At 42.8% G+C, this 25291-nt stretch overlaps 1 protein-coding gene across 3 annotated transcripts in view; it reads left to right on the top strand.

Moving 5' to 3' along the window:
- The first annotated feature begins 347 nt into the window (after window positions 1–347).
- The window catches only part of JAK1 (Janus kinase 1), a 231278-nt gene continuing 206334 nt past the window's right edge, over window positions 348–25291 (top strand). For 2 of the 3 annotated variants that reach the window (XM_072730703.1, XM_072730705.1), the window contains exons 1-3: window positions 348–452; window positions 802–1030; window positions 1375–1547. The gene's annotated coding sequence lies outside the window, so the exon portion shown is untranslated. Of the gene's footprint in view, window positions 453–801; window positions 1031–1374; window positions 1548–25291 lie in introns of those variants that run through there. The other variant, XM_072730710.1, reaches the window with a different exon arrangement.

The following is a 25291-nucleotide window of genomic DNA, read 5'->3' on the forward strand; positions in this document are numbered from 1 at the left end:
GAAGAACAAAGGAAGGGGGGGCCCAGGACCCCCCCACCCCGGGGACGGGGGGAGCGCAGGTGGGCGTGGGGGGTGGGCCGGGCGCGGGCGCGGGGGCGGGGGCGGGGGCGCGGGCGGGCGGTGCGCGCGCGCGGGGCTCGGTGCCGCCGAGCGTCTGCGCCCGAGTGCGCGCCCGTGCGCCCGGGCTGGTGGCGGCGCGCCGGAGCCGGCCGGGGGCGCGGGAGGCGGCGGGGGCGACGGGAGCCGTTCCGGCAGCAGGGTGGCCGCGGCGCGCGCACACGCACACGCACACGCACACGCACCCGCGGGGCTCGGCCGGCCGGGCGCTCGCGCGCGGGGGGCGGGCCGAGGGCGGGCCGGGTGGCGGCTGGGGCCGAGGGCGCGCCGCTGCCCGGCGCTGGGCGCCAGCCTCCAGCCGCCTGCGGGGCCCGCGCGCAGCCCGCCGCCGCGGGGTAGGCAGCGGGCGCTGGGGCGGGGGCACCGGGCGGGCCTGGGGCTCCGCACTCGCGCCCGGACTTGAGCGCGTGTTGCCGGGCTGGGTCTGTGGTTGTGGAGGGGCGTGTGCGTGTGCGTGTGTGTTTCCTGCGGGGTCGGGGTGGGGTGGAGGCGGGGAGGCCCTCGCTCCTGGGCATTTCCGCGGTTGCCCGCGGGCCTTCGCTGGGCTGCGAGGAGCGGCGCAGGTCGGACCGGGGCGCGGGCTGCCCCCGGCCCCTCGGAGGGGGAGCGGCGCGGAGGGGCGGGGCGGGGCGCGTGTGTAAATGTTGCGCACTCGCTTTTCCCCCCACCCCCGCCGCCTTCCAGGGTGCTGGCGTGGGTCCCTCGCCGTCCGGCGGCGACTGTAAATAGAGCCTGGATGTTGTTTACATGAAGGATCCGGCGGGAGGAGTCTGCGAGGAGGAGGCGGAGGAGGAGGGAGGGAAGACAGAGGAAGAGCGGAGTCCCCGCGGCGGCTGCGTCCGGGGCGAGGGGGAGCCCCGCGCGGCGTCCGGGGACCCGGCGCTACCACGAGGCCGGGACGCTGGACCCTGGGGTAGGAGGGAGACTGGGCGCGCGGCGGGGAGTGGGGCGGGGGGGCCGGTCCGTGGGGGCATTTTTAGCTTGCAACCTGCCACGCACATTCTCTCGGGCTGGAGGGGAGGGGGGTGCAGGGAGGGCGAGGAAGCCTCGGTTTCTCTGTACGTCCTTTCTCCCATTCCCAGTATTTTCCCGCTTCACTCCGGGCTCACCTGTTTATTTCCATCAACCGGAGCGTGCAGTTTTGTTTTTTTTTTTCAATGTAGGCATGAGAGACTGCTTCTTTTATTAGAAACGTTATTGGGGAGGGGGGTGGGGGTGCGTTGTTGTAATTTCTGCCGGTCTTGTTCGGTTTTCAAGAAGGGGGAAGGGACTTGGCGGAGATCGCCTGCTCCCGGCCGCAGCTGAACCCACGGCTTCTCCCTGCCTTCCCGGGCCAAGGAATCTTTTTCCCTCGCTCAGCTCCCCTCACGCCAGCTGCCACCTTCTTGGAGAAGGACCACACCTGTGCTTATTCTCGCTCTGGAGGAGAGGTGAGCTGGAAAAACCGTAAAGTCTTGCGTTCCCCAGACTTCTTAGCGAATCCCCCATCCTAGAATTGACCAGAAAGTGCTGCTTTCACCTGCTGATGGCACTGGGCACATCCATCTTCAGACCCAGGCAAGTTGTGGTCTACAGATGTGCTGGGATTTTCTGTTCCCTCTGGACCTGCACCCCACCAACCCGCAGCTAACTGCTGGGTTGGGTGGAGAGAGATGACCTCCTTAGGTCATTCCAGATATTTGTTCCCTACCAGGTTTTCTGATGGAATTGTCTGCTCTCTCCTCACAGCCACCTATTTTTCTTCCCCTAAGAGCTTAGCCCAAAATCCCGTGGAAAGCAGCCTGTCTCTGGCTCTCTTTCCCTGGGCCCCACCCTGGCCCCTCTTGGTTCTCCGGAGCCAAACACGCCTCCCCAGCAGAAGACACACCCAGCCCCAAATCCAACTATTCCAAAAGGGAGGAGAAAACAGTGGAAGAGAAAGGACCCAAAGGTCTCTTTTCTGTCCCAAATATCACCAACAGCATTTTCCTTTTCAAGCCTCCTAGATTTATAATCCCTTGATTCTTCTCTCACCAGCTGTCCCCCCTTACCCTTTGCGCCCATAGTCCTCTGATAATAGATCTTTGGGAAGGTGCAGACGAAGACTGGGAGAAGGGTGTTTTCACCTTTCTTCCCTAGAGTGAGGCATTTTTCATCAACTCAGTCTTTTCATTTATGGGTTAGATATGTGAATATGTTTGCATGCTTATTTGAAACTTGGTTTCTGGCTGGCTAAATAATAGCTGGGACTCACAAGAAAGGGAAGGAAAAGAGATGAGAAATGAACATCCCTCCCTCCCCTCCCAGGTTCCTCCATAAGAGCATCCACAGAGTTGCTGAAGACCCTTCTGTAAAAGTCAACAGCCTTTCTTTCATGACATCACCACCTAAGCCCTTCCAACTTTAGCTTCAGAACAGGAAGAACGCTCAAAATAGAACTATCTTAGGAATCTAGCTCCTTTAAAAGATCAACTTTTAAATCAGCTGCAGGAGGAACACTGAACTTTGACACAGGGAGGGGAAACTGAAGTGTTTGTAATTGGTTCCTTTGGGGGAAAAGTGGAGGATGCTTCCCATGCATATTCAGAAAAGCTTTTCTCAAGATAACTTAGGTACCCAGACCAATGAATGATTAATAGGATGGTTTGGGATTCATTTATTGAATTATTCATATGTTTCAGTATGTCAACAATAACAAGCATTTTTCAGAATGAATTGAAGAGGGACTCCTGGAATGTGCTCTAAAGAGTCTGCTAGAGATAAAGGGGGTTGTGGAAGGAGGCTGGGAGGGAGCACTTCAGGAAGGTGAAGAATCAGGATTCAGTGACAGCTGCTATGAGTATGAAGTTCAGAGGCTCATTGTAAACAATGACTGTAACTTTTGTGTGGGGACTATGGTCCTGGACCAAGAAGTAACCATGTCAGGATTTTCCACCTTTACCTTGGAACTGAACTGCATATCTTTGAATTGCAGTGTTTCCATTCTTTTTTTTTTTTTTTTAAGGTTTTATTTATTCATGAGAGACAGAGAGAGAGAGAGAGGCAGAGGGAGAAGCAGGCTCCATGCAGGGAGCCTGACGTGGGACTCGATCCCGGGTCTCCTGGGCGGAAGGCAGGCGCTAAACCCCTGAGCCACCCCGGGCTGCCATCCATTCTTTTCACAAATTGAAATGTATCTTTCTCTTTGAGCGAAAAGCATTGTTCGGTCTCTGGGAAAGGCTGCTTTAATAAGTGATCATCACTGAAGTATTGACGATTTAAGGATTAGTAGTGGGACAGAAAATATTTGGCATAATTTGAGCACCTGATGGGTGTTGTAGAAGGACTTGCTGGTTGAAGAGGTTACATTATTTAATCTGATTCAGGTTTAAAAGAATCTAGGGTACAGGGTTGTCTGTAATTGCATTAATACTGTAGCCACATGTCACTGTCAAGCACCTGAAATCTGGCTATGATAAGGAGCTGAATTTCATATTTTGGTAAATTCTTAAAATTTATACTTGATTCAGTTATTGGAAAACCTAAATATGTTTGGAAACAACTTGGGCATATGCATCTACTCTTTAAACTGTAAAAATGTGTGAAATCTAAATATAGATTAAGTATTTCTGATGAAAATCTAGAGTTTGAATTGAGATGTTATAACACTCTAGTCTTCAAAGACTTAGTACAAAGAAAGTAAAGTATCTCAAGTTATTTTTATATTGATTACATGTTCGAATGATGCTATTTTAGGTATATTGAGCTAAATGAAATACTATGTTAAGGTTAATTTAACCTGTAATTTAAAAAAATATGGCTACTAAAATATTTAAAAATACATACATGGCTTGCGTTTTACTTTTCTTGGACAGCATTGGACTGTAACATCACTCTTTTTGGTCGATGGATTAATTTCAGAAGAGGTGACTGCGTGAAATCTCTACTTTGCTGTTTTCCATGTGGAAATTTGGGGACTCCCAAGAATCATTATTTTAGTACATGAGACCTAATAGTGAATGCTTTGCATATTTCTCTATGGGAGGCATGCCCTATTCAGGAAGGTCAATAAAAGTGTGCAGGGAACTATAAAGGCTAGTAGGGGTGTCATGGGAAAATTTAGATACACATCTGACTGTAGATGCATTTGTAAAAGGCTCTTGGACATACCAAACTATCAAGGAACAGTATGTAACACAGTAACAATTGTGACACCTGGTGGCATCTTAGTGATACCACTCATGGTTGTTTTCTCTTACTCCTTCATTTACTTTCTCTCCTCCACCCGCCCCGCCACCCCCATCCCTGCATCATAGCTCCACTGGTGGCATCTGGGCCCACAAGGCTGCTGACCGCTTGCCTCCAAAAAAAAAAAAAAAAAAGTATAATGCTGACCTGGATGGAGATAGTGCCATCTTTGGGGTTTGGTTTTGTCTAATGAGATTCGCTAATGGCACTGGAAGGAACTTAGGGATCATTTAAATATAATACCATCATCTTATAGATGACAGACTGTCATGTACCTTGCTTAAGACTGTCCAGACAGAGGCTGGAATTAAACAAATACTTTGGCTGATAACCTGTTTAGAGACTTCCTAGGAAATGACAAGATTCATCAATTAATCAAATACCTGTTGAGCTTGCACACTGTGGAAAGGACTATGATTAGTGTTGTGAAGTGACAAAACAGTTTCTGACTTTAGGAATAATACTGCTGATTTGAAGAAGCGATCATTAGCAGTGCCAAATTAAAGTACAGGCATACCTTGTTGTTTTATTTTAAGATTTTATTTATTTGTCCATGAGAGACACAGAGATAGGCAGAGACACAGGCAGAGGGAGAAGCAGGCTTCCTGCAGGGAGCCTGATGTGGGACTCAGTCCCGGGACCCCGGGATCACACCCTGAGCAGAAGGCAGAAGCTCAACTGCTGAGCCACCCAGGCGTTCCCAGGCATACCTTGTTTTATGGTGCTTGACAGATACTGCGGTTTTTGTGTTTGTTTGGATTTTTTTTTTTTTAACAAATGGAAGGTTTGTGGCAACCTTATGTTGGGCAAATCCATTGGCACTATTTTTCCAGCAGTATTTGTTCACTTCACGTCTGTCACTTTTTACTAATTCTTACAATATTTCAAACTTTTTCATTATATCTGTTACAGTGATCTGTAATCAGTGAATATGACTTGCTAAAAGCTCAGATGATAATAAGGATTTTTTTTGGGCAAATAAAGTATATACTTGTTTTTTTGTTTTGTTTTTGAGAGAGAGAGGAGGGACAGGGAGGAAGAGAGAGAGAGAGACTCTAAGCTGCCTCCACGCCCAGCAAAGAGTCTGATGTGAGGCTTGATCTCACAACGCTGAGATTATGACCTGAACTTTAAATCAAGAGTCTGACACTTAACCAGCTGAGCCACCCAGATGCCTCTGTACATTGTTTCTTTAGACAGGATATCATTGCCCGCTTAGTAGGCTGCAGTGTAGCATAAACATAACTTTTGTATGCACTGGGAAAACAAAAAAATTCTTTTGACTAGTTTTATTGAGATACTTCATCGCAGTTGTCTAGAAATGAACCCACTGTATCTCTGAGGTATGCCTGTATAAGAAATAGCGTTTAATAATGAGTGTATGTGCCACTATGGCATATGTTACAAGTAGAAATGTGTTTATTTTACAGTTGTAGGAATAAAAGCTCTGAGAATGGTGGATTCTGTGAAAAAGACTTTAATGTGTTTCTGGAACAGCTCACATCTCTAGAACTTAAGGTTGGTGAGAATCTTTAGTGTTGCCCCTTTAGCTGTCCATTCAGGGCATCTGAGATTCTGAGACCCAGCATTTTTAAATGGCAGTGCTGCAGTAATGAGGAAATCATAGATTAATTTGGATGTTTAGAGATGGTTAGCTAGGGTTAGATCATATTGACTAGTTATCTTAAAAGGTTTAATACAGAGGTGAAGTCAGAATAAAACTGACTTGTGAGTGGACTATAAAATCCAAAATCTGTGGGTAGAACCTAGAGCTGTGGAATAGACAGTTGGACTACAAGTATATATGCTCAGTGTGTGTGTAAGATGAAAAGGTTAAAAATAGAATTTATGGGCCGATCCATTTATTCATAAATTTTTAGTCTTCTGTAGATTTTCTGGACTAAAGTCCTCGTTAGCATAAGTGAGAATTCTTGTACTTTCTCCTTCTACCTTATTGTGTCCATGCTTTTTTTGATAGGGCTTTCCCTCAAGATGGATCTGTCAGGGGTATGCAATAGGAGATGACGTAGGGGCCAGTGCTAGGGGTGGGGAAAACTGAGAGCGTCCTTTATAATTACTCCCAGTTAATGCTTCTCTGTGAGAATTGGGGTGGACTATGCACGGGACAGTGGTCCTTGGCTTCTCCTGGTCTTTTGAGCCACTTTCTTTCTTAAAAGTTCCTGTAACCCCCTAATTCCAGGTTTCCTAATAATCTCTAGCACAAGTTAGTTTTTAAAAACTCTTAATGTAGCAAAGCTTTGCAATAAGATGCAAAGCTATAATTGATATTTGAGCATCTTTTGTCAACAGTACATTTTTATAACCTCCCAGTTTGGTCAGATACATACATTTTATAATGTCAATGAGTTGGATTACAGTTTTCAAGTTAGGGGAAAAAAATCACACTTTAGTAAAAGACTAGTGGATTTAAATTAAACCTATTTAAGTTATTTTAGTTTGAAGGTATTTAAAAAAAAATATTTTGCATTGCTAGCAGTTTATTTTATGGTGCCTCCAATTATTGACTCAGATATTTAAAGGTTCAAAATCATTGTATTTTCATTTTTAGTCCATAGGGACGTGACATGTTCTTTGTGTGCATTTGTACTCCACGAGATTTAAAAGCCAAATTCTTTAGTATACCAGGTTGCCACAAGTACTTGACTTATTGATAATATTTGGTGTATATCATGAAGAAGTTGTTCTCAGTTTGTATCACTTTTCTCATAGAATAACTTGAAAATCTACTTGATCTCTGGAGGAAAGCATTTTAGGTCACTTTTTTTTTTCTTTTTTTCTTTTTCACAAACTATGTAGTATATACACTTTGATAGTGTAGCCAGGAGTACCTGCAGTCACTTGTTTTAACATTAAACTATTTTTATAAGAAAAATCTTTTGAGAAAGAAATGTATTTTATTCATGGAATAATTACAATTTACTTTTTATCACTTGGTCTCTGGGTTTGGTTGTCTTTTTTTTTTTTTTAATCCCAGGTTAGATGGAAAATATGAAGTGAGAAAAGTAAGGAAAGATCATTTATTTACTGTGTTGAAGATGTTTAGTTGTGTGGGTGTTGGTCATGGCTAAATAAAGTGAATTTCCACTTTACATTTCGTGACAAACATGAAGTTCATGTTTGTATACTTCATATATAGAATTTAATTACATTAATGCTCAATCTTAATGAAGAAAGTCTAATAACTACTAGGTAATAACAGTCTAATAACTGTTAACTTAATTTGTTCCCATACTGTCCACCCTTCAGCGACTAGACTAAGTATTCATCTTTTCTAAAACTGGCAGGACCTGTGGCCAGGAAATGTTAGGTAGTCATCTTTTTATCTTCTTTGATGGATCAGCTATCTAAACTTTTATTCTCGAATAATCACAGTATCTTTGTTCGTGTAACAGATGTTTATAATTTGAGTGAAAATGTGCAGCTGTTTCCAGGAACCTTAGGTTATGGACTCCAACTTTTTTTTTTTTTTTTAATCTTCGTTGCCCTCTCGTGTTTCAACTCTGTATTACATCAGTTGGCTAAGCCCTAGCCTTTGTGACCTCCTTAAGTATTAGATATTTTTGCACTCTAAGAGAATGTTGTTTTAATTTGTGTGAAGGTGGGTTATTTCATTAGATATTACTCTTCCAAAGATACAGTCAGTTTCATCGTGCAGAAAGTCACTGTACTCCTGTGTTCTGACTTCTGATCTAAAGAATTGATTCCTCTATTTATCTTATTTGAAGTACTGTGCTAATATCTAATTTGCATATAATGAGTCATTGAAACTGAGAAAGTGCCTAATTGAAAACATAATTATTTTTCAAATATCTGTCAAGTTCCACTCATATGAATAACTTAAGATCTTATGACTGACATGGAAAAAACCGAGTGAATCATGGTTTTTAATAAGTTGATATTCTGAAGCCTGAATTCCAATTTCAGAATCTTTTTATACTTATTAAAGGTAAGAATCATCCCTGAAATGACTTCAGGGTACATCTCAAAGGTACATATAATTTCAAAGCAAGTGATGTGTATATCTTTTTTTTTTTTTTTTTTTTTTTTTTTTTAAGGCATTCCAGAGCTTGTCAGTGGTTCTTGGACCTCCATAACTCTAGAATTTACATTAACTGTAGTGGAAAACACTATGCAGGTGTGCCTAAATGTATAATTATCTTCAGTGTCATCAATTTGATTACATCCTTAGCACTCAGCGCAAGAATAATAAAAGTTTTTTTTTTTTTTTTTTGCTGCTGTGCATATCCTTAAAAAGCATAAAATCCCCACAACTTTCTGCTTTGTGATCTGAGATACTGAGAAGACTAAAAATCTTAAGCCAAAATTAAATACTTTCAGAAATCATTTTGTTTGTATAACTTGTGTGTCTAATTGAGTCGAATGTCCAGGTTGAGGTAGAGAAAAAAAGTACTGGGCTTGATCATTGGGCCTGGATTTGAGCCCAGGTTTACTGTAATTTAGGGCATAATCTCAGGTAAACACCTTAACCTCTTAGGTTTTTATTTTCTATATGTAAAATGGGCTAATGATATCTATTTCTAGAGTCTTTTGGTGATGGATTAATAATTCCGGGACAACCCCATATGGATTCTCATGAAAATGCACATGGGATTTATTTAATGTTAGGCATATGTGAAGTATTAGGGCTATCTGGGTATGTTTGTGAGCACTTTGAGGAGGAAGGACTGTGTCTTACTTACCTTCATTGACTGAACATCTAGAAGAGAACTTGGAACAGAGTAGTTCCTCCGTAAGTATTTATTGCACTGGTGATTGAGGTCAGGGAGATAGTTAATCCATGCATGGAAGAGAGAACACTGAAACAGCTGGGAAGCTTACTGCACATTTGATGTATTACCAGAGTAAAAGCTGAATCACATGGCTGCTGGTCATTAACATGCTTTCATCTTCTGTTCACCTCTCATCCTAATACTATTCCACCGTTTCAGTCTCAATACTGGCTGGGCCATTATGCTACTTTTTCTTCACTTCCCTACATCTTGAACCAGAAGGGGATCTTGTAGTTCTTCACTTCGTAAGGAGCCTTCAGAGGAAGTCGTGCAGCCCCCCCCCAGGAAGGACGGCGCTGGCACACACTGTGACTGACAGGCTGCCCTGGCTCAGTTATCACAGTGCTGATGCTGTCCATTCTAAAGGTACAGTACTGTGATAACTGAAGGATGGCAGCCATCTTGCCTTCTTCCATCGAAGGAAGTCCCATCGTGCCCAGGAAGGAAGACAAGATGAACCGGGCATGTGACACTGGTGGGGACCCGGAGACCCGCTGACCTTGTTCCTGTGTTGGACCGCTCCTGGAACGTAGGGTATGGGTATGTTAGTCTGTCTTTGCCTTGTTCTGTGATGTGGTGGGGATAAGGAAGAACTGGGTAGTTGCTTACATGGCAGGGTAAAGATGGTTGCATTGAGTGGATCTCTAGCAAGATCTTCAGAACTTAGAACTTTTAAGATGCTGGTACTACATAAGTGCTAAGTATGAATAAGTATTTCTGAAAAGATATTTAGAGAAATATGTGCCATTTTTTAAAAAAGATTTTATTTATTTATTCATGAGAGACAAAGAGGCAGAAACATAGGCAGAGGCTCTGGGGAGCCTGACGCGGGACTCCATCCCAGGACCCCGGGATCATGACCTGAGCCAAAGGCAGACACTCAACCACTGAGCCACCCAGGTGCCCCTTAAGATTTTTTAAGTGTGGGGTTTGAACTCACAACCCTGAGATCAGGGGTCACATGCCTCACCCACTGAGCCAGCCAGGTGGTCCCCCCCCCCCCCCATTTTTTTCCCCTTTCAGTGCAAAAGAGGTATTTTTACTAAAGCACAGGGACGGGACCCATGGGCAAGAAGAGCTGCACTGGGATTGTGAAGAGCAATTGATTTGCCATTTTTATAAATTTAAGAGTTAACCTGATTAGCTGATACTTGTCAATATTAGATGTTCAAAATAAAATTCAAATTAAACAGAAAAGAAAGCCTTATCTGCTGAACAACATGGATGTTATTGTATGAATAAAATTATATCTTTGTGCTTAAGAAATGGATAGGGAATCCTCACATTTCAAGAACATTGAAAAATAATTTAAAATCTAGTCCAATTCAAAAAATGTTTGCTGAATGCCCATGTTATTGTTGCTGTTACCTTTACATGAAAATAAAATGTAAAAAATTTTATTTCTGTCAAGAATTGAGGACCACTCTGAAGTGATATCTAAAACATTGATTTCAGGGATATAAATCTATAAATACCAACCTAGCATCAGGTTTGCATAAAAGACTAGGAAATTTAACAGAGCTTGCACCTTTAGCCTGTATCCTACACTAGATAGAGTACTGTTTGGTTTAGGGTGGGGTTCTTAAGAGAGCCTAGGGTTTCCCATATCATTCAGGACCCCTAAGGAAGCTATACACATGGATCAGCAGCAGACAAGAATCAAAATATTACAAACTTATTATGTGTTAGCTCACAGTCTGTTGCAAGGCTCAGGTAATTTCATAGAGTTTAGGCTCAGTGCATTAAACAGAGACCTCCTACCTCTTCTCAGATTCATGTCTATATTGGGGAATTTGACCACCCTGTGGATAGATGACTAGTGTAAGAACCCAAAGCAAGTGCCCCAGATGCTTGGGCTAAGGTGTGACAGAGCCTGCTGAGGTTAGAGTGTGCCTACCACAGGGTGAGAGGAGCCAGGAAAGGAAAAGCCATATGTGTGACCTAGTATACAGAGACCTTACCTGCTAATCAGTGCAGCCCACTGCACTATTAATGTCTTGGACTTGGGCCAAGTGTGTTATTAAGTCCTTCACTGAGACCAAATGAGGAAAAAGGGGAACAAGAAGTGTGAGTAGAGAGGCAAAGCCTTGCCTTCCCATCCAGAAAGGGTCAGTTTCACCTTTCATTGTTCGATCCTGAGGCATTCCTGGTCACTGCATCCCTTCACTGGTTCACACAATTCTCTTTAGCCCCTCTTTTCTCCCGAAGAGGGACCATTCCTAGGGTAATCACTTAGCCATACCTGCTTGGCCCTGAATTGTTTTCCACACAGCATTGACCACATTATGGCCCAGTACCTTCACATGTCCTCATATATTCAGAATTTCTCTAAGCTTCAGGCTAGATTATGTTTTTGATTAATTATAAGGAGTTGTGTATTATAGTATATTGTTCCTAAAATTCCTTGGAGTTTTCTGCTTCCTTAAACAAAAAGGGAATTTCTGACAGAAACCCTGGAAGAGAAACTTCTAAGAAGAGAAAGTTCTAGGATTGGTGAATTCTCAAGTAACTTGAAACATTCCTAATTTTTAGTATTATAGCAGGTGGAAAAAAGTGCCTCAGGGAAGGGATGTGTTGTGCAATCATTGGCCTTGGTGAGGATTTCACCACCTTATTCGATCTTCCTGTTTTCCCGTTACTAGTTTTATAAAAATTCAGGTTTTGTACTTACCCCACTCTGATGCCAGAATCCACACCCAGGCCTGTGGGATACTGCAGAGCTGAGTGTTGGGTGTAGTTTGGAATCACCCCGGCCCTTCTACAGATGGAGCTATACTGGGTCCTGTTTCCTGTCAACAGGAAAGCCTGAGGCTTGGTCTGTGGCAAGAACTCTGGAAGGCTTGCCTAGGCCTGGAGGTCTTTGGCATTTTCAAGGCAGTTCATAGATGTAAGGTGTTCCAACAGGTTAAGTGAAAAGCGATGCAAGGAAAATCTGATGGGTTTTTTCCACTGCTTTGATTAAACACGCAGTATGTTTGGTTGGTGTATTCATTACATTCTTCATTTAGGTATGTAAGAATGGAATTAAACGTAGAAATACCATATGATCCATCGTTCCATTCCACTTCTGGTTATACACCCAAATGAAGGGATTCAGATATTTGTACACCCAGGTTCACAGCAGCATTATTCACAATAGCCCAGAGGTAGAAGCAATGGTTGGATGAATGGATAAACAGAAGGTATATATACATACAATGGAATATTACTCAGCCTTAAAAAAGAAGAAAATTCAGACATGTGCTACAGTGTGGATGGATGGACCTTGATAGCTAAGTGAGATGAACTAGACACAAAAGGATAACTATTGCACGATTCCTCTCATATGAGATTCCTAGAGTAGTCAAATTCATAATGCCAGAAAGTGGAATGGTTGTTGCTCAGGACTGGTGGGGGGTGGAGGGAGTGCCCATTTGATGGGTGTGGAGTTATTGGGGAAGATGGAAAAATGGAGATGGTGGTGGTTGTATAACATTGTGGATGTACTTCATTTTCATGCCACAGAACTGTACACTTTAGAATAGTTAAAATACATATTTTATGTGTATTTTACCACAATTTAAAAAAAAGCATTTCAAGGTAAAAGCACTGTTGGAGCCAACAACAGGAGTGAGTTGAATGCTCTCTTCCTTAGTCTTCAGTGTGAAAGTAACAGTTTCAAATAAGAATTTAAAATGTTGGGGCACCTGGATGACTCAGTGGTTGAGTGTCTGCCTTCGGCTCAGAATGTGATACCGGTGGGATCGAGTCCCACATCAGGTTCTCTGTAAGGAGCCTGCTTCTCCCTCTACCTATGTCTCTGCCTCTTTCTCTGTGCTTCTCATGAATAAATAAATAAAATCTTAAAAAAAAAAAAAAAGGGATCCCTGGGTGGCGCAGCGGTTTAGCGCCTGCCTTTGGCCCAGGGCGCGATCCTGGAGACCCGGGATCGAATCCCACGTCGGGCTCCCGGTGCATGGAGCCTGCTTCTCCCTCTGCCTGTGTCTCTGCCTCTCTCTCTCTCTCTCTGTGTGACTATCATAAATAAATAAAAATTAAAAAAAAAAAAAAAAAGAATTGGGCAGCCGGGGTGGCTCAGCGGTTTAGCGCCGCCTTCAGCCCAGGGTGTGATCCTGGAGACCCGGATCGTGTCCTGCGTTGGGCTCCCCGCATGAAGCCTGCTTCTCCCTCTGCCTGTGTTTCTGCCTCCCTCCCTCTCTCTCTCTCTATTTCTCATGAATAAATAAAATCTTTAAAAAAGTTTAAAATGTTAACATAATTTTCATGTTTTTCTGCATTTAAACCTCTCTAGTCTGTCTAGACTGTTAAGACATGTTTCCAGGATTTCTGACATCGCTTAGCATAGTTACAAAATTTTGTAAAACGAAGAAAATGAAGCCTAACTGAATACCAGAAGTGAAATGGGAAAAGGGCCTCAATAGACAGTGATGTGATGGGGCATCTCTTGCTGGCTTTACGCTGTTTCTGGTGAAATCAGGGTGGCTCGCTGGGTCTCTCCATGCTCTGCGTGCCTCATTTGCCTGCTTCTTTGGAACTGTGGTAAAGATGAGGTCGTATGTATTATATATGAGATACATATATACATGTGCAATGTACTATGTATCATGAATTATATATATACACATAGCTATATGTATGTATGTGACCATTTTGATGACTAAAGGAACATTCAAGTGTGGCATGTTCTCAAAATGCAGAAACAATAATGTCTAGTTATAAATCAAACTTTTATTTTTTATTTTTTTAAAGATTTTTATTTATTCATGAGAACACACAGGAGAGGGAGAAGCAGGCTCCACGCAGGAAGCCCGATTTAGGACTCAGTCCCGGGTCCCCAAGATCAGTCCCTGGGCTGTAGGCGGCGCTAAACTGCTGAGCCTCCAGGGCTGCCCCATTTATTTATTTTTTTTTAATCAAACTTTTAAACATCGGACTTGTTATTCAAATACAACTAGCCTCATTAAAAGTGTCCTAAGCTTGCTGTTGATTGTGAAAGAGTTCTATTTGTTATTACATGTCTAAATTTGAAAATAAGAGAAGTAAAAACATAGAGACAAGAAATAGGCAGCAATAATCTCTTAGGGATCATGTTTTATTAGCCATGAGTAAAAGCATTCATTTGTGGACCTTATCTACTTCATCACAAAGCTCTTTACCTGGGGCCATGCTTTGGAAATCAGATTGTAGTTGTAGGAACTGCCCCCACCAGATCCTATGCGGTATTCTGACTTAAGTTGGAGCAAGAGGGGTGAGCTCTTGACCCTGCCACACCAATTTTGAATATTTTGCTGTACCTAATACATTGTTAGCTTCTCTGAATAACCAGGCAATTATAAATGTCCATGAGTTTGTGTCCAGGCCAATTGTTCTTTGAGACAGCAGGCCTCTTTGTGTTTCTGTGCTTCTTGTAGAGGATTTTTCCTCCTAAAAATTGCTTTCTTAAAAGTCTGCATTCATATTTAAGTAATTTGTGTCATACAGTTCATTCTTCCATTACCTGTTCTATTAATCTTTTACCACACAAAATCTCTTTCAGTATGGGCAGGAGTAAGGGAAGCACCAAAACACGTTTTTTCTTTTGTATCCAAAACATGATGACTGTGAGGATTCCCATTGACAGAGAATGCCAAGTATGAGGATGTGCCTGGAACATTCTCAGCTGGAGTTCTTTAAATTGTTTGAAAGGGTTTGGGGTTGCAATACATGCCTCTAAAGTAATGTATGTTAAAACAATTCACATAGTAGAAATGGAATCAAGTAAGCTGATGATATTTTTATGCATTTGGGCTGTTAGTGTACTTCTGTTTTCCATGAGATTATGAGGAGATGGGTAGTGCTGTTAAGATGTGGAGAACAGGTCCAATTTAGTCAGTGGGAAATTCGTTTTCATTCTGTGCTCTCTGTAAATCAAATTCCAGGTATATTACTTAGATTCCCATTGCTTGATACATAGATAATATTTTTTCATTTGGAAAATGAGAGTACCGGGCAGCCCTGGTGGCCCAGCGGTTTAGCACCACCTTCAGCTGGAGTGTGATCCTGGAGACCCAGGATTGAGTCCCACATCAGGCTCCCCGAATGGAGCCTGCTTCTCTCTCTGCCTGTGTCTCTGCCTCTGTGTGTGTGTGTCCCTCATGAATAAATAAAATCTTAGAAAAAAAAGAAAATGAGTACCTTCCTACTGGGAATATTTTAGGGTCAGCGGAAGGTAGCTGCCTAGAGCACTTTGTTGAGATTCCTGAAGCTAAATCTGATCCACTAAAAGAGGTGCTATACCTACCCATCTACATCTACCAGTATCTGCCATGGGCATCAGAATGAGAAGCAGTGGTACCTTTGCTCACCCCTTTGTAGATATGTACAGTTTTTACTGTAGAGGTCTAGATCCTCTGTGAAGGTAGAAATTCTCAAGGTTACATTGATAAAGACTAGATTTCTGGGAATATAGACACCCTTTTTTATAGGGAGGATATCAAGGAATTTAAATGTCTGCCAATAAAATGTGTAGACATCAGTCTTCTTTTTTTTTAGTCTTCATTTTAGTCTAAAAAAATCCTGACTCACCTAGCAGGTCTTAAGTTATTCTAATACCATAAAATTTGCCATTATATAGTAAGTGCATCCTGGACAATCTCTTGCATAATTTATATATGTAGAATTTTGTTTAATTGGATCAAATAGAAGAGGCCTTCCTTTTTTTAATGGACAGGATTCTTTGCTTGAGATGAGTCCATGTTTGTTGAGCACCCATGGTGTAGGTCTCATTTCACCCTAATGTAAATCTTCAGAGTAGAAGAGTGCACTTCGGTTCCTAAGTGAGGAACCTGAGGAGGCCCAGGGGATCCTTAAGCCACCCAGCTGGCAAATGGTAAGAGGAAGGGTATGAATCCAGAACAGGAAGAGTATAGGAAATTAAATTGGTATTAACTTAATTCAACCTTGCTCTTGAAAGTTGTTTAGTAGGTGAGTTGTTTAGTAATCCTTTGCAAAGGGATTAGACCCAGCGTATATAGAAATGCTTTAAAATTTACCTTCCACCATACATGCTGCCCTCTCCATTCCATTCTTGACTTCTGATGTGCTCTCAAGCTGTGCAGCTGTAATTACCCTTTTAAAATGAAAATTTGATCATGGCACCCAAAAAGCCCTCTGATGGCTTTCTTTACTTTTGGGACCAATACTATTGTCCTTAACCTACCTGGAGGTCCTGGGCAGGCTGCCTTTCAACTGCCTCTCTGACTTCATCTTTTGTGCCCAGTTGACGGGCCCACCCCTTGGGGAATGAAGTCTTTCTGCCTTAAGTGCATTTACTTCTGCCTGGGATATCTTTGCTATTTTTTTTTTTAATTTATTTATGATAGTCACAGAGAGAGAGAGAGGCAGAGACACAGGCAGAGGGAGAAGCAGGCTCCATGCACCGGGAGCCCGACGTGGGATTCGATCCCGGGTCTCCAGGATCGCACCCCGGGCCAAAGGCAGGCGCCAAACCGCTGCGCCACCCAGGGATCCCATATCTTTGCTATTCATTCCACCTGGTTGTTTCTTAGCCTTTGGTTAAATATTAATTCCTTAGAGACCCCTTTCCTCACACCATGTCCAGTCTTGTGTCACACCATGTTTTTCCTTCAGAGCACTTGTCACAACTACATGTGTGTGTGGAATACATATATTTGATGTGTCCTTAGACTGGGAGTTCCTTGAGGACACAGACCATATGTCTGTCCTTTGCTTTGTTCACAGAGCCTGCAATGTGGCTTACAGTAGAAATCTGAGATAGTGTGAGATGCTAAGTGGAGTCTTTACTGTTTTCTAAGAAGATGTGAGAAGAGCTCATGGTAAAAAAAAAAAAAAAAAAAAAAGAATTAAAAAAAATCCCCATGTTTGACATTTAGGTACTTACTCCCTTTTGATTTTGTGTATTTGGTGTTAGAAAGTGGTCTGATTTGATCTTTTACTTGCAGCTGTCCAGTTTTCCAACTAATATAACATTGTGTAACTACACTAAAATACAAATAAAAAGTAAAATTCAGGCTTCCAAAACCCACACTTTTCTGTGGCCACAGGACTGCAGCTCTGTGGCCAGCATTTTCCTCCAAAGGTTTTTCAAAAGGTCATTTCAGCAGAACCAATTCTTGAATTGCATTCATCCCTCACACTCGTGTAAAAGAGGGAGGGATGTCAACTCTCGAGGAAACCACCTGCAGAGAAGAGTGCGTTCAACTTGGAGATCAATTTTTGTCTGAAAATTGGTGAGCATTATCCCAGAAAGAGGTCCTCCTGTCAACTCTGCAAAGCTAAGAGGAGTAGAGAAAGAGAGGACAAATTTGGTGGGACACAGGTATGATGTTTCTTGTGGTCTCAAGTGAATCCACAGAAAATGGCTTGGGACTAGTGCCTGACAGGAGAGCACTCCCCATGGGATCCCTCTGCTCAGGGTGTGACCTCTGAGTCCCATGTCCTTCCGGCTCCCTGCATGGAGCCTGCTTCTCCCTCTGCCTGTGTTTCTACCTCTCGCTCTCTCACACATGAATAAGTAAATAAATAAAAAGGGAGAACACTCCCCACAACTCCTGAGGGGAACCCTGGCAGTGCTGCTCAGCAAAGAATTCACACATGTGCCCGTCAGGAGCAAGCCAGGATATGGATAGTATCCTAAAGTGCAGGCTTCTAGTCAGTCAGAAAACACACTCACCAAGGATTGGGGGCCGGGGGGCATCACCTAAGATACCCTTTTGAATTTCACGAAGAGGCAAGCTAGCATTCAGATGGAACTTTTTTGAAAGGTGTCATTTCCTCAGAACCAGCTGTCAAATTCACTGGATGGTAATGAAGCAACTGAAGAATCAGCTCAGGGAGAAGGTGAGGGGTGCAGCTGAGACCACCTCACTCCATCCCACACCCCAGAGCTCCAAGACGCCTCAGCTGGAGAGAGCTACAGAGCCTCATGCTGAATATGAGTGTTAAGTTACCAAACCAAAGGCTTAGCTGCCCAGATGAGGAGGCCGAGGGAAGATGTTCTTACTAAAGAAGAAAGGGGAGGTTATACTGAGCACAAAAGTAGAAGTCATTGGAAATGATTTCACGTTTTATTCTTCAACGGAATTGCAGTTCACAAGTTCACATGATTTATTAAAAGAATAAAAGGACTATGAAATCACCTTTGACACAGAAGGCTGCACGTCAGTATTCCTTTCCTACAAAGTCCTCTCCTGCTGCTTCTAACATGTGAAGGAGTGAAAATACCAGTGCAGTCCCAACAGTTAGGCAGCCTATTGACTCCCACTACTGCCCCTTTTCTCCAGAAGGAAGGAGGCAACTTAGGCCAGACAGCAAAATCCAATAAGGAAATTCGCTCGCAATCGTCGGTCACATTTGCCCGAAGGAAACTTGCAGGAGGGCAGGTAGGAGTTATTCAGTGATGCCTCTAGGTTACCATCCAAGGGTGTGAGTCTAAGACCAATAGATTCACTAAGAATATCCCAGTGTAGGTTGGGGGTGGGGGATGGGGTGAAATAGTTAAAGGGGATTAAGTACATATATCTTGACAAACACTAAGAAATGTATGGAATGGTTGAATTGTTACATTGTAAACCTGAAACTAATGTGACACTGTAATTACATTTGAATAAAAAAAATTTTTTTAAAGAATATCCAGTGTGGAATCAGCTGGCTTCAACAAAAGCAGTAAAAACTTTTCGATGTTCCTGTCTTTAATAATGTCCGTGCTAAACAGAAATCAGATTGTAAGTGACTGACAGGAACCTACTTACTCATTATCCCTATCATTGAGGATAGGAACCCTGGAGATCATTTGCTCTAGCATTTTTCAAGCTGTGGGTTTGAAATCAAAGAAGTCTTGAGCATCATTTGAAAACAAAATAAATAGAAAATAAACAATGCATAGCCTGTGGTAAGGATAATACTTCATGAAATTGCAGTTGCCTGCTCAAGCGTGTGTTGGTGGGTTTGTGTCCTGGGACGTCATGCATTTTTTTTTTTTTTTCTCACTCTGGGTTTCAGTTACATTCACAAGTCACTGATTTAGGTGTTAGACTCTAGATTGTCTCATTATGTATTTTATATTTTGGAACTAACAGAACAGTGAAGACACTTGTCCAAGGTCAGTAGCAACCGGGTAGGAACTCGACCTCCATCTCAGCCTCTTGGTTAACATGTCCCCTTGTCTCACCAACCTGGGGAGAACAGCAACAGCTAATATTTAGTGAGTGAGTATTATGTGCCAACCACTGCACTCAAATATTTCACAGGGAAAGGGAGCAAGTTGACTTTGTGTTTCAAGTAAAGTGTTCGTGGCTCACCAGTGGCAAATCAGTGCTGCAATCCACAGCTAGATAAAATACAGAAGTTGTGAATAAACATTTAACATTTTCACAATGTGACAGTAATTTTATGAGTGTTGAATTTGGTAATAAAACATTGGCTTGCACTTTATGTCTTTAAATTTTTTCCTAGTAATTAACTTTTATTGGATTTTATGAAAGTTATCAGTCCATGATGGGTTGGAAATAAGAACAAACTGGCCCTTCACCACAGATTCTTTGAGAATCACTGACTTAGACCCAGCAAAGCCCACACCTTTGTCCCCCTGTATTCCTTTTGAAGTGCCAGCTGGTTACAGCTACCCTGGAAGGAGCGGATTGCTGGATGCAAATCTCCCATCAGCAGACGAGGGGTTGCTATGCCATCCAGGAGTGAGTGGAGGACTTCCAATTCTAGAAATAGCCCTCTGGTCTGGGGATGGCTAGTAGAAAAGGCACTAACACCAATAATTACTTCAAATCTTTCATTTACTTCAGAACTTGTGGAAGTGGGATTGATAGGGGTAAACAGAAAGGAGCTCCTTCTTTGTAAAGTTGTCCCCAAGAGAAAAAGTTCACACAAATTAAATTCTCATTTCCCGAGACTCTCTGAGTGGGAAGCAGCAGAGGGACGATGCGAAAGAGGTCTCTGGGAAAATAGGGCTGATTCAAGGGAGCCTGTGTGTCTCCTTGACTTGCAGGCTCTGTGGAGGAAAGCACACCTCATAAATCCTTTTGGCTGCTTTTTGGCTAAATCCTCAGATTTGCACGAAGGACTGTTTTGAGTGGATCAGTGTGTCTTTTGTTTGCATCTTCTGGAATTCTGAAGACTGCAGCCAAGGAGTTAGGCTGCAGAACTGGACTGAGCATTTAATCAGTTGAACGCTTCCTTATGTTTTCCTGGTTTGTTCTCATAACAAGTGACCTTAGGCCAACTCCTAGCAACACATGATTGCGGAATGTTCCCTCCTGAGGAATATACAGCCTTATTTTTTCATCCTGAACACAGAATCTGAAAATTCAGAGGAGTTTGGACTATGATAATAATGTAAACTAACTGTACCTGCTGTGTGCCTAGCATTTTAAATATGTGATTACCAAATGTTACAGTAGCCACGGTCAAATTTAGGGGGGAAACTAAAACTTAGAAAAGTTAGGTCACTCACCTGATGTAATTGCATTCAAGCCCTAGTTCCTGCATTTCTGTATTTCCTGAAGATTCTTACCAGCATCCTGGCATATGTGAGAAAATGCCAGAGACCTGGCATTTTCATTGATTCTTCTACTTGGAAACAATATCAGGATCCATTCCCTTTTAGTTTTGGTTTTGAATACATGTCACCTATTCAGTAATTCAGGACTGGACGGCAGTAGGTCCTGCAAGATCAGAAGTCTCCATGGTAAGAATAGCTAACACAGACTGAAGACTTTCTGCTGAACCTGTCCATACAGTAATTTTTAAAGTGTTAGTTTCCTGAATCCTTTCTCAGAAACTGCCGCCTCCTCCTCCCTGTCCCTGTGTAACTTTATCATAGCACTTTTACATAGTATGTTCACACTAACACGCTCTAGTTTACTTACTGCATCTATTGCCATCTCCCCCAACTAGAATATAAGCTCCACAAGGGCTGTGTCTTAGCTCAGTGATGTAAGTTCCTAGCAAGTAGAACCAGGCCTGGGCCATAATATGAGCTCAGATGTTTGTTGAATGAATGAACAGTCCTTGGAGGTGAATATCACTATCATTCCCATATTGCATGTAAGCAAACTGAAGTTTGTGCTATTAAATAATATGTGCAAATATGAAGCATTTTACTTCTTCAAAGTCTACTTTAAAAAAAAAGAATTTATTTATTTATTCATGAGAGACACAGAGAGAGAGGCAGAGATGCAGGTAGAGGGAGAAGCAGGTTCCATGCAGGGAGCCTGATGTGGGACTCGATCCCTGGTCTCCAGGATCACACCCTGGGCCGAAGGTGGCGTTAAACCACTGAGCCACCCGGGCTGCCCTCAAAGTCCACTTTTAAATGTTAGTGGTTATAATTTCCTTTCTTCACTATTTTGTTGGAATGAGAAATTTAACATGAGAAAGAAGTTGTTTTGGCACTTCAGGCACCCTCCTTAGAAGAGAGAAGCATTTTGTATTTGTGAAATATAGATTGGGCCTTTTCTGTACTGTAGGAACTATAACTAGTATTGAGGTAAATAAGATATCTTTCCCTTGAATCTTTTTGTGGTGCCCCCAAGATTTGTAACACTGAAGGAATCAGCTTATATAAATGACTTGCTAATTCAAAGCTGTTTCTGTTTGAGCCGTCATGGGCCTCTCCTGAGATAGACTTTCAGAGTTGTGCAGGACCTGGGGGATGTGCATGCCTGCCTACCCACCTCTGCCCCTAAGTGCCAGGTTCTGGGACTCAGGCCCCCCTTCACTGGACTTCAGGCCCGCTCCACTGCTAGACAGCCACATTGTCAGAACATTTCTTTGAGTTGTATCCCCAAATAACTTCAGCCCATTCTTCTGAGTCCTGCTCTCCAGGGAATGAAGAATAAATGAAATCATCCTTTCCTCTTCAGCCCTTCAAATACTGGTTTATTTGTACTCATTCTTTAGTTTTTCTTGTCCCAGTCCCTCAGACATTTCTCACATGGCATCTTTCCAGCCACTTTCCCATCACACGTGCTCCCATTGACATGCTCTCCAGTTCATTCATGTCCAACGTGAATGTGTCAGCCCGTAGTCCAGGTGTGGTGTTGGGATCCCATCCATCGTTTTTTTGGCAATCATGCTACCCTGTTGGCTCATCCCCACTCCCGAAGTCCTTTAGTGTGAACTACTGTGGAACTCAAGTAGGAAGAACTTACTGCACAGGTGGAACCAAGGATTAGTGAGGATTCTTAAAAATAATAGTGATCTCTGTGGACACTGTCCTTCATTTCTCTGTGCACGCCTGCTGCCACACCCAAGATAGTTATGGTGAGAACAACCGTTTATTGCACTCAAACTGTGTGTAAGGCGAGGTCTTAAGACACTTTACATTTACTACTTATTTAACTTTCTAAACAACCATATTAATAGCTATTATTAAATTCTGTGTTACACCGAGGAGACAGATTAGGAGAGATTAGCTAACATGCTGAAGATTGCGTAGCTTGTAATTGGTGTAGCATTAATATGAGTCTGTGTTTGCCATCAAATCCCATGTTTGATAAGGTGCATTCCCAGGAACTACAAAGAGGACAAGTTTAGCTATACAAGGCTCCTGAAGATCCAAATTATTGTGCTCCTGTTCTGTGCCAGCTGTACCATATCTGTGTATCTCATTTGATCTTCGGGACAGTTCTGTGAGGAGGTGACTATTGTCGTCACCATTTTATAGGTGAGAAAACCATGGCTCAGAGGAGACAAAGCTAGGTTACTCACACAGCTACTTGCATTTAGAGCCAACATGCTTTCTGCCACACCATGCCACTTGTCAAAGATGGTTTTCAGCCCAACCCTAAGTGCCTCTCTCCCCCAGTGTTACCCACCATGAGAGTCTCCCCTCTCCTGTGCAGCATTTCCAAAAGTGGTGATTTCCCAAATTACCTAAGAGTAAAAGAAAAGAACCCTTGCCAAATTAGATGAGCATTTATTCATTATTAAAGGCTTTCTATATGCATAGAAAGGGATTCTTTGGGCCAAGGGTCAGCTATGGAAACATAGTAGGAAGCTGGCTGAAGTTCTTAAAGCTCAGCTCAGATGGGGCCCATCGTGTTCCCTTCCTCTCCCATGGTATGACCCATCCATGAATTGTTGGTAAGTGCGGTGGCTGCTGGCAAGACCTGATCCTTTAGTGATGCTCACTTGAGGGCCATGGGCCCATCAGCCTTTGGGTGGAATTGACTTACTTGCCAGATTATAGGTCCAGAAATTTAGAGACCACTAGTAGGAATCTTGCCAAATCACATTACTATTCTTTGCATTTGCAAATAATGTAAGTGTTGACAAGATATTTATTACTTACATTATTCCATTTGTTTGTCCCAACCAATTGGGAATGGGCTAGTAAGGATTCATTGCTCTGTTTTGCAAATGAGGAATCAGAAACTCAGACTAAGAGACTTGCTTAGAGCCTCACAGTCTCTGACAGAGCCCAAGCACAGTCTATTCAAGCTGTGAATTCCACACATGTCCTCTGCTGTCTCTTTCACCTCACTCCTCTCTTGCACTATCTGCCAGACTTCTTGTACATCTTTGCCCTTACCATTGCCCTGTTGGCTGCGAGCAGTCAAAAGCTCAGAAAGAACTGAGCTGTACCAAGCTAGAACTGTGTTTTTCTTAGGCTTCACTTCCCAGGCCATCTGGTCACCCTGTCTTCCCACAAAACAGATGAGATGGTTTGTAGTTGTCATCAATCTTCACTGTCACCTGCAAGTCCAGTTGACCCTGCAACACTAAGCTGCTGTATACGTTCTTTCTGCCCAAGGAAGTACCTGTGTATCAATCTTAGTGTCACACTAACCATTTGAAAAACTTACAACTTCACTTAATTTCTCTAGGGTGGACAGTGAGTTAAGAAATTACTCTGGAAGCCAAGCCTTTCCTGTGGGTTGGCTCACTGAAAAACATCTGACCCAAAACTCACTCTGCTTTGGCTCTGGGCAAAAGGAACAGTGTCCACACCATCCAGCTTGGAATCAAAGCCTGCTGACCACCAACCCCACCTCTGTCCCCATCTCTCCCCGGCAACTACAAATCTAGCCTCCCTATCTAAAATGTCATCATTTCAAAAATGTTATATGAATAGAATCATAATATGTAACCTTTTGCAATTGTATTTTTTCTATTCAGCATAATTCCCCAGAGATTCACCCAGGTCGTGCTATAGGTGTTTGTTTTTATTATCTAAAGAACATACATTAAAAAATTTTAACTTAGTTCTAATTTTTAAAAACTTTCAGTTAGGTTGTTTTGTTTTTGGTTAATTAAAATCTGTAGCCAGGGTTGCAGAGGCTAGCTGTCCCACTTCCTAGACAGGGGACTTCTGGATTTCTTAATTTTCCTGAGACTGCATGTCCTTGCCTTTTCAATGAACATAATAATTAGACTTTTATATTTGACTTTTGAAAGTTTCAAGGCGAAGCATCCAAATTCCTTCCATTAATGGAGTTGCATTATCTTGATGCGAGACAATGTCCTCTTTAGCCACAGTAACTCCAAGTCCCCAGTACTTCAAGGGCTGGGAAACAGCAGGCTTCATGCATTATTTGGAAAGGAAAGACATTAGATTCAGTGACCTACCTTTCCTCTGACTCCCTGTCATTCATATTGCCCAAGAGAAAGGATCTGATTGGATTGGTTGGCTATTTTCAATATAGAGAAACTGTAATGGGCTCACAGCAAACCCCATGAAGGTGGTGTCCTTTCCCATGGCTTTCTTGTAGATACACTAAGAGCATCTATAACCTCTGTCTGCCCATCAGTCAGAAACAACCAAAGATGGAGATTGCCTGAGCAGATGATGACCATGTCGCTAGAGGGCCATAGAGCAGATATGGGACTATAAGCAGAGGATAAAACTGATCTCTGGATTAGTCCTTCGTAGATGAAGAGCAGAATTTATTCAACATAGTGAAAAAATGGAAAGTCCCCATTTAGCGTTCTCAGAGAGGACTCTGGCTTTGAAAGGTTCTTAGGGCTTAACAGACCCCCCACCGAGGACACTTTCACAAGATGGTTATGAAGAACAAAATTCAATGGCCAAGAATACCCTTGACTAATTATAAAGCCCTATGCAAACACTAGGAATTTCACAGTCACCTGACTTAACATGAATTCAGTCTCATCAAAGTAGC

The sequence above is a fragment of the Vulpes vulpes genome, chromosome 12, assembly GCF_048418805.1.
Source record: "Vulpes vulpes isolate BD-2025 chromosome 12, VulVul3, whole genome shotgun sequence".
Lineage (NCBI taxonomy): Eukaryota > Metazoa > Chordata > Mammalia > Carnivora > Canidae > Vulpes > Vulpes vulpes.